The 9,871-nt window shown below is 58.6% G+C and overlaps 1 long non-coding RNA gene across 1 annotated transcript; it reads right to left on the reverse strand.

Annotated features, from left to right (window-relative positions):
- Positions 1-7,989: 7,989 nt before the first annotated feature.
- LOC122916824 lies at positions 7,990-9,784 on the reverse strand. The gene is made up of 2 exons (XR_006386310.1): positions 9,173-9,784; positions 7,990-9,023 (listed from the first exon to the last, which is right to left on the reverse strand). It is a non-coding gene; the product is annotated as an uncharacterized LOC122916824 (long non-coding RNA).
- Positions 9,785-9,871: the final 87 nt, after the last annotated feature.

The following is a 9,871-nucleotide window of genomic DNA, read 5'->3' on the forward strand; positions in this document are numbered from 1 at the left end:
TCCAGCAACTACACTGCTAAATATTTAAGCAAAGAATACGAAAATTACAGATTCAGAGGAGTCCATGCACCCCAATGTTCATAGCAACATTATCAACAAGAGGCAAACTATGGAGAGAGCCCAAGTCTCCATGACCCAATAAATGGATAAAGAAGGTGTGGGTTGGACTTACACACACACATAGGAATACTACTCGGCCATCAAAAATAGTGAAATCTTGTCATTTGCAATGACCTGGATGGAGCTAGCGTGTTTTATGCCAAGTGAAATAAGTCAGTCAGGGGAGGACCAGTACCCTACCATTTCACTCATGTAGAGAATTTAGGAAACAAAACAGATGAATATATGGAAAGGGGGAAAAGAGAGAGAAACTAACCATAAGAGACTATTCACTACAGACAAGCAGCTGAGGGTTGATGGAGGGCAGTGGGTGAGGCAGGGGCTGGACGGGTGGTGGGGACTGTGTGGGGTCATCACGCGCGATGACCGCTGGCTGTTGTAGGGATGTGATGAGTCAATGAATTCTACTCCTGCAGTCAATATTACACTATATGTTAACGGACTAGAATTTAAATTAAAAATTTTGAAAAGAAAAAATAAAGATAAAACAAAATGCTGTAACGTCTGTCAAAAAAAAAATAAGTGTAAACGGCTTCCCTATAGTCAGTCAGAGCAGACTTCACACTTACAAGTTTAAGAGGGCAGATGCCACGTGAAGTGTTCGTTACACAACAAAGTAAAACATAAATGGCCTGAACACACCACAGAAAAAACATAAATTGTCAAAATGGACGAAAACCCATGACCTGGTAACAGGCTGTGTCCAACAAGCTTCAGATATGACAGAGGAGGTTACGAATCAAAGGTAGAAACGGATAGACAGACACGAGTCAAGGAATCCGGGGGGTTGGATTAGTGTCATAGCAGAGTCCAGAGCAAGGAAAACTACCAGGGATAAAGAAGGACATTACATAAGGATTCAAGTGTCCAGTCACAACGAGATGTCATGAGTCTAGATGTCTGTGCACCTGATGATATACTGTTAAAATACACAATGCGGAAATTGCTGGGCCTTAACCCATGCTTCACCCATATAGAAATGCTAACTCAGTCCGGATCATAGATCGGAATACATGATGGAAAACCCTGACTCTTTTGTGGCCACAGATTAGGCAGAATGTTAGCTATGATGTCAAACACACGATTAATAAGAGAAAAAAATCATAGAGGGGACTTCATCGAATTCAAAAACCCTTTGGGGCTCCAGGGTGGCTCAGTGGGTTGAGTCTCTGCCTTCGGCTCAGGTCATGGTCTCCGGGTCCTGGGATGGAGCCCCACATCAGGTTCCCTGCTCAGTCCCCCTGCACCTGCCTACTTGTGATCGCTCTCTTTCTCGCTGTCAAATAAATAAAATCTTTTTTTTTTTTTAAAGAAAGACTCAGCTAAGCAAATAAAGGCAAAATACACACTCACAGGAAACGTTTGTAACTTGCTCGTCCTACAAAGGGTGGTGTCCGTGCTCCAGAAATAACACTCACTAGTCAACTGTAAGAAGACAAATAACCCATATAAAAAAAAACAAACAAAATATTTCAACAGACACTTCGCCAAAGGAGATACAGGGATCGCAGACACACACATCGTTAGCCACTGAGAGCTGCAGAGAAAAACCACAGAGAGAGGAGAAGAGGAAGTGGGGACTCAAACAGATATATGTGTATCCAAGTGCGCATCGGGGCTTTTCACAACAGCCCAGAGACGGGGGTGACTCAATGGTGGGTCAGCAGATGGATTCGAAAATGTGGTCTATACACACCATGGAATGTCACTCAGCTGTAACGCATATGATGTCCTGACACCCGCTTCCACAGGGATGAACCTTGAAGACGTTACGGCAACAAGCCAACACTAAAGGACAGATTCCATCTATGTGAAGCACCTAGAAGAGCGAATCTGTAGAGATGGAAAGCAGGAGCAAGGTCACCAGGGCTGGGGCACCGGGGAGGCGGGGATAGGAGGTTTTTGTTTCACTGGTGAAGTCCAAGATGTTGCAAAAGTCGGGGAGAAGGGCTACTCACGGCTGTGCGAGGCGCTGTGTTTGCCGCTATGCTAAATTATACCCTTAAAAAATGGCCAAAATGGTCAATTTTTATATGATATGTATTTTCCCCACAATACAAAAGTGTTGGCAGCAAACCCGCCGTGAGAAACCACAGATCTGCAAGGAGGGATGGGGGGAGGTGGAGGGCACAAAGAAAATCCGCCTGAGCCTAAAACCGGTTTTGCCAAAAGACCCAGCAGCCCCTGTCCTCGGTATGGCCTCGAGAGGAGTGAGTTTCTGGTCACACGAAAGCGTCTGCACAAATACAGATAGCCGTTCTGTCTGCCATCGCCTTAACGGAAGTGATCCGTGTGTTCTTGAGCAAGGAAAGGGTTAAAGGTGGTCTGTGTGTGCAAGGGGTCACCCCCCAGCAATGAAACAGGACAGACTTGATGCAGAACCACCTGGGGGACCCTCAGACGCGTGCGTGATGCTGCCCAAAGGCCAGTCTCGAAGGTCACCCACTGTGTAATTCCACTTCTAGGCCACTCTGGGAAAGGCAAACCTTAGGGACCTGGACCCCGTTGGTGAAGGGGGAGGATCTGACTGCCAAGGGGCGGTGGGATGGGATCTGGGGGTTCGGAAGTCGACAGTCCCGAAGCTGGTGCTGGTGACTCCGGTCTACCCGTGTGCCCGACTCTCACAACTGTGTAGACCCCACCCCCCTTCTTTCTTTCTTTCTTTTTTTTTGTTTAAGATTTTATTTATTTATTTGACAGAGATCACAAGTAGGCAGAGAGACAGGCAGAGAGAGGGAAGCAGGCTCCCCGCTGAGCAGAGAGCCCGATGCGGGGCTCGATCCCAGGACCCTTCTGAGCAGAAGGCAGAGACTTTAACGCACTGAGCCACCCAGGGACCCCAAGACATCCCCCTTTCAATTTTATGACCTACTTCAAAAGGAACAAGAGAAAAGGAAGATTTGTGAACAACTGTACCTTCTGCATGCTTACTGGGTTCTAAGCCGTGCATTGAGGGTCCCACGGTATTGGTATAAGCATCCTCAAAACGCCGGACAAGTCGGTCTGACCATTCCCACTTTACAGATGAGAAAACTGAGACGTAGGGAGGCGTCTGAGTGTGTCTGACTCCAGAACGCAGGCTTTTAGTCACTGTGCAGCTCAGAGCCTCGTGAGGATCAACCACCATGCGCACACCGCGGCTCCTTGGGCTCAGGGCTGCATGTGGCAGCAGGATTCACTGAGAAGATGTCTGTGGCCTCCTCAGGGACCGATGTGGACTCTGGCACCCGACAGACCATCCGGGGGCCGAACCAGAAGCGCGGGAGGAAGGAGGGACGTGCATCCAGGACCGCGGGAGCCCCGTGGACGCTGGCCCGGCATAGCCGCTCCCCAGCCCCGCGGGGCTCCTGCAGGCCCTCCCCACCCAGGGCGTAGAGGTGGGGAGGGCTGACCAAAGGGGACCTCCCACAGGCTTGCCACTGGGCAGGGGATCTGGGAGCTCTGGAGAGACGGAGGCTGAAGGGGGTGGCAAGGGAGACCCGGGCCGGCCAGCATTGGAAGGAGCAGAAGCTAGGGGTGCAGGGGAGACCCCGGGCCTGGCTGAGTTCTCTGCCAATGGGCGGACAGCAGGATGGACTCCCCAAGCGTCCGAGTCACGTTGGAATGGACGCAGAACCCTACAAGGGGCCAGTTAGAATTGCAGGCCGAGGCCCATGGGATTCTGCTGTGCCCAGATGTCTGAGATGTCCTTCACCCAGTGAGGAGCTTAGCGGCCAAGGCCTTCCAGGGGCTGCTTCCTGAGGCCATCCTCTGCACATCCTGGCTTCCTGCTGCTGCATCTCCAGGCCTCAGGGTGCAGGCAGCTCTGAGAACTGCCCGGCTCCCTGGTCTCCCTCTGAAGGTCGCATTCTCCCATGAATGGAATCGCTGGTTGGACTCCACTCCGGTCTCCAGGCCCAGCCTCCGGCTCCTCCGGCCTCCTCCCCTGGCTGCCCCACACCACTCACTGGCCTTTGTTTATGTAGCCTGTTGGCCCCCAAGATGCACACATCCTGCTCTGGGGGCGCAGCCCTGGCATTTCGGGTACCTCTGGTCAAACACCGTCTGGGAAGGCCTCCTTGACTTTCCATCAACCCACCCGCCCGCCCTGGGAGCTGATTCTAGAACCCTGCACCACGCTCCGTGACCCTCAGTGGCGCTTAGGAGTGACTCCCCCAGGCCCAGAGTTCCACGAGGGCGGGACCATGCGGGGCCGGCTTCAGAGCCACAGCTCCCCGCAGTCCCGGGCACGGCGGTCCCGTCCCGAGGTGCTGGTGGGGGAGTGAGGGCCGGGGCCGGGGCTGGACAGGAGAGGAGGGCAGGCGGTGAGCCTGCCGTGGCTTCGCCGAGACTCCCCCAGTGTCCTTCCCCCACGGAGACCCAGACTTCTTTTCTCTGGTCACAAAAGTGGGACATGGGTTGGATGGATGTCGGAGACATACAAGCAAAGCTGAAAGAGGCTCCCCAAAGTCCCTCCCGAAGTCTCCTCCCCTGGGCTTCCTCGGACCGTTGACGCGGCCCTGCAGATTCTTTCTCTCTCCGCAGAGTGGCTTCACAGAAGCTTCCATCACTCGCTTCTTTGCTCTCAAAATGCCACGTCGCCCCTCCAGGGCACGACCTCCCAGCCGCCCCGTCTGATGGCTGCGGAATGTTCCAGCATTAGAGGGAGCCGGGCCCACTTGCCTCTTGCCTGGGGGACAGACCTTCACGGTGTCTCCACTGACTTCATCTGGACGAAATAATGTCCCGAACACCCTCCCCAGCCTCGAGCCGCCGCCCGTGGCCCTCTGGGAGGGAAAGACCCCTGGGCGAGTGGCCGCAGGGGCTGTGTTGGACGCGGGCCCTGAGGTGGCTCTCTCATTTCTGTCTTAGGGACCACGGTTTCTTTTCTTTGAATGCCTTCCTCCCCCTCGTAGTCCCTCCCTCGTGGGTCCCCGCCAGCTTTAACAGGAGACCCCGTGAAGGATAGGGGTTCTAAGTCTGGGCCTGGAACTATCCAGAACCATCCACACCCGGCCTCCTCTGGCCCAGACAACCAAACAGCCCCTGTGTCAAGCCTGCCCTCACCTCCCCAAGCAGAAGCTCAAAGAGCAGCGCCCACCCCAGCCGCTTGCGTCCTGAGGTCTGGGCTGACAATGGGGCCAGGCCTCCAATTCCGGGCCCCCAAGGCGGGGCCACAGGAAGACAGCTGCGTTAGCCCAGGTCTCGGGGCGGGGGCAGCCTGGCAGAAGCCCGCTCTGCTCCTTCCCTGCAAACGCTTAGCCCTTAGCTTGCGGGAGGAGGGGGGGTCTATTTAAAGGCCCTGGAGAGAAGGGGAGGGCAGAAAGAAGGGCCACCACCGGGGCTTGGGGGAGCCAGGGGGGGCCTGAGCCCGCTCCAGCTGGCAGGGAGAGCAGCTGGGCACAGCCCTCGGACTTTGGCCCCCGGTGTTTCCCGGTGTCAGCTTTTCTATTTCAGGCCTTCGGGGATTCACAGCCAGACTGAGAATCCAGAAAGACGGGCGCTGGGGCCCTGGGGGCACCCTGTGGGCTTCCAGGCCCAGGTGAAGGCCTTACTCCAATGCTCCCGCCTCGTGACCCAGTTGGGGCCCCTGGATCTCATCCCACATTCACAGTCCTGAAGCCCCAGAGACAGTCCAAACATGCCGCCAGGGCTCTCTGCCGGAGGGGCTGGAAAGTGCTCATTGGGGCGACAAGCCGTAGCCATCAGCAGAGAGGGAGCCCCAGCGGGAAAGCTGCCGGATTACGGGCACTCTGTGGAGGCAGAAGTCACCCAGGGAAAGGGCTCTGTGGGTTGGTCTGTGGGTCTGGTGCAGGGTGTGCAGGGATGGACTCTGGGGCCAGAAGAGCAGGGTCAAGCCCCAGCTCCATCACTTCCTTGCAGGGTGGCCTGGGGCAAGGCAGGAGGCTCTTGCAACCCTCAATTTTCCTCCTCCCTAAACATCAGAATAGCTTCCGAGCACGTCTGGGAAGGTACAAGACCAGACTGGAAGTCCTCCGTGGAGGCAACGGCGAGGGCACACAGTAGGCGCTCAGGAGAACAGCTGCGGGGGGTGGGGGTGGGAAGCGGCTGAATAACTCGGACAAACGGAGACAGTTGGACGAGACAGGGCCACACAGGTGGAATGCTGGCAGACGCACCGACATTCCGGAGAAGGACCCAGTAAACCGCTGGTGCCTAATACCACCCCCACCCCCCCCACAGCTCTGAAAACAGCCCTCCTTTTAGACCCCTGATTTCTGCGGGGCACGGGCTGTCGCCGGAGCTGACTCCCCGCTCTGGTGCTGGTCGGGACCCCTCTCTAACCGGGGGGTAGGGGTGGGGGTGTGCTTAGCCCAGGCCGAGGTGGGGAGGGGATTTGCAGACCGGAACAGGTGGGGCCCGGCGCTGGAAGTCTGAGCCGCATTCCAGGGATTCCTGCTCGGAGACCCGCCCAGCCCGGCCCGGGGGCCAGACCGGTCCTCCACACCCACCACCACCTGGAGGGGGCTCCCGGGAGCCCTCCCGGCCCGGAGGCCCGGAGCGGCGTGGAAGCCGAGGGCAGACGGAAGGGGCTGTGGGGACTTGGAAGCAACGGTCGATTAGACTGAAATCCAACAGGAAGGGAAAGCGAACACGCCAGGATTCGTTCCTTCGGACGGTGTACCTGCTGTGTGCCCCTCCCAGCAGGCTCTGCCCGCGCGGGTTGTCCCCGCTTCCCTGAGCCCAGAGGGTGGGAGACGCTGGCGAGGGCCCAGGGCCGCGGTGCTGGTAGAGACAGAAAGGGGCAGACTACTGGGGCAGCCCTGGGCTGAGCCAGGGGCTCAGCCCGTGACTGGGGACGGTGCCAGTGACTGTCCCCCGGGACGGGGTCTTTCATTTTTAGAATGGTAGGACCAGGCCAACTGGGCTCTCTGTCCCCCTTGGGAGAGACACCAGGAAGGGAGCTGATGCAGGGCGATGAGGCTGAGGTGCTCTGTAGCCGGTGGGATGGGTGAGGGAGTGAGTGAAGGGATGGGACATGGGGGAGGCGCACCTGTGGCAAAGGCTGAAGGAGGGAATTTGCCTTTAGGACCCAGTCCGACCTGCTCCCTCTGGACCTGGGAAAGAGACTGGGGAAGGAAAGGATGATAGCACGGCCAGGACGAGAAACGGTCTTCTGGATACTGGGGTTGGGAGTGGCCATTCTGACTCAGGGTAGCTGAAGACCCACTGGACCCCAGGGGATGCTGGGCAGAACATGTGTGCCAATGGACCCTGGGCAGGGGCAGGGGCAGGGGCAGGGAGAGAGAGCCCAAGGAGGGGAAATGGGCACCCAAGTCTCCCAAACCAGCTGCCCCGGGGTAGTTATCGGAGAAGGGGAATGAACACGACCCCCGCTGACCTGGGCTGGTGGGACCCCTAGGGTCTCTGGGTAGCTTCAGCAGCTGGAATGGTGACCCAGCAGCAGAGGTGGTCTGTCTAGTGTGGAAGCTGGTGAAGGGCTCCTGGAAGCCCTGAGTCCTGGGCATCCCCTTGGCCCTCAACTTCCAGAACCCTCCCTCATCAATTGCCATCAGAATCCAAAGCTCTGGGCTTGGCACTAGAGGACTAGTGCTTTCCCGCCCCCCATACCCGGGAGCACACAGCGTTCCTGCTGCTGCCCGGTGGAGCCCTCCTGGGTTTGGCAGACTCCGCTCCCTCGCTGGGAAAAGGAGTAAAGGCCCCCCCTTCACAGCCTCATTGTGACGGTGCGACAGAGAACACGTGAACACATGTAACACGCCGAGCAGAGAATGGAACCCCCAGTGCACCCCCTTCTCCTCTCAGTGCCACCTGCCGTGAGCGCCGTGGCGTGCCTGCCTGCTGGAGGGACCCGGGCGAGTGCGGAAGGTGCCCAGACAGGTCTGAACTCTGCTTGATGAGACAGCCTTGAGAAACATTGTCTTTATAAAAACTGCTCATGGAAACAGGTTCATTTACCAACTAGCTCCTGTTGGCCAAAGCACAGTTAATGTTCTGGAAAAAACGTTCTCCAAAACGTTCTCCCCCTCTCCGTAGTTTTCATCCTCTCTTCCATTTCTAACTGCGATTTTTCTGAGCTGACCACATCTCAGAAGGGATATAAAAGGATTTAAGACTTCGCCAATAAAGCAAATCACCTGCTTTTGCTACATTGCTTTATCTGCTGTGTTCTTGGGTTGTGTTTTAGGTATGGCCGCCAGGATGGGTTGCAACAGCACTTAACGGGGCTTCCTCATTTTCACAGGAAGGATGTCTCCTGGGGAGAGAGGAGGGAGACCAGTTTACTCCCGGGTCTTAGAACCGGGTCTGAGTTCTGAGTTCTGGGTACCAAACCTTATCCAGCTCTGCCTGGAGGGTTGGAGGTATTTTTGATTTGGGGCCGCGATCTGGGGTGCGCACATCGGGGGTGTTGCTAGGCTAGAGGGGGGAGTCTGGTAAACTCCGCCAGCAGACGCTGGATTTGGACTTGAGAGCAATGGGAGCTGGCTCTGAGTCTTCTATGGGGCGGGGGAGGTGACAGATCCAGCACTGGGGGTTTTATTCTGACTGAGCTTCCGGAAGGTTTGGAAAAGACCCCTTGGGAGACAAAACCTGGGGCCAGGATGGAGAGAAATGGATGGCTGAGCCCCCCGGAGTTGATGGAGGGGAGACACGGTGGGCTCCGATGCTGGCCCAGGTGGCCAGGTAGAGGGACGTGTCCTTCACCCCAGGCTGGTTTCGTTAACCGCCGTAAGATCGGCGGCCCGGGGTGGCGAGGCTCCGAGGCACGGAGATCCACACGGAGCTGGGCCAGGGCCAGAGAGCGGGCCCGGCATCCTCCTTGGGCTGCCCTCAGCTCCCGTGTCCGGGACAACCACGCGCCCTGCTCCCTGGGCATTGCCCGTCGAGGGCGTCCTTCCGTGCGCGGGGCTCCTGGGGCGCCTTCGGGGTCCCGTCTTGCCCTGGAGATGATTCCGCAGGTCGGGTCGCGGCCGCGGAGTGGGCGGACCGGGACCACAGCCGGACCGGGTGTGCGCGGCGGCCGAGAACGCGCGGGACCCCAGCTTCCCGGTTCGGCCGAGCCCTCCCCTCCGGGCCTCCCCTTGCTCACCTGGACTGGCGGGGACACACGTCGGCGACCCGCCTGGGTGACCGCAGAGCGGCCGGTCCCAGACCAGGCTCTCTGCGGGGGGGAGGGGGACAGTCGGGCGGGGGTGGGCAGCCGGCCCCGCGTGGGGGGGAGTCGGCCCTACGTGAGGGGGAGTGGCCCTGCGGGGGGGGGCAGCCAGCCCTGCGGGGGCCGCACAAGCCTGCGGCTCAGGGTCCCCGCTTCCGGGAGGGGCGCGCCCCGGGTCCGGGCCGGCCGAGGTGCCAGGCCTGCGTGGGGGTCGAGCCCGCGCGGACCGCCGCCGGCAGCTGCGTGCGCCCGGGGAAGGGGAGCGGCGGCCCCGGAGCGAGGGTCCCACCAGGAGCGCCAGGGACCTGCCGCCCGTCGACTCCCAGGGGCGAGCCCGGCTGCTCCCTGGGGCGCCGCCGCAGGCCGAGCGGGGCGGGGAGCTCTCGAGGGGCGCACCGGCACTTCCCCGAGGTGTCACAGACTTCCGTTTTTAGAAAGTGCGCGACAGGGACCGACGCCCGCCCACGCAGAGGTTACCGCTCTGCAGAGGAAAGCGCTCCGCAAGCCGTCCCTTTAAGGCGTTGGGCCCGCCCGAGGCTTTCTGCCCCTCGCCGCTTCCCGTAGTGCCCCTCCGAGAGGCTGGCTTTGTGCGCTCGCCCCGCCCCGCCGCCGCCCCGCCTCTCGCGCACGCGC

Source organism: Neovison vison, chromosome 9 (assembly GCF_020171115.1).
Source record: "Neovison vison isolate M4711 chromosome 9, ASM_NN_V1, whole genome shotgun sequence".
In the NCBI taxonomy this organism is placed as follows: Eukaryota; Metazoa; Chordata; class Mammalia; order Carnivora; family Mustelidae; genus Neogale; species Neogale vison.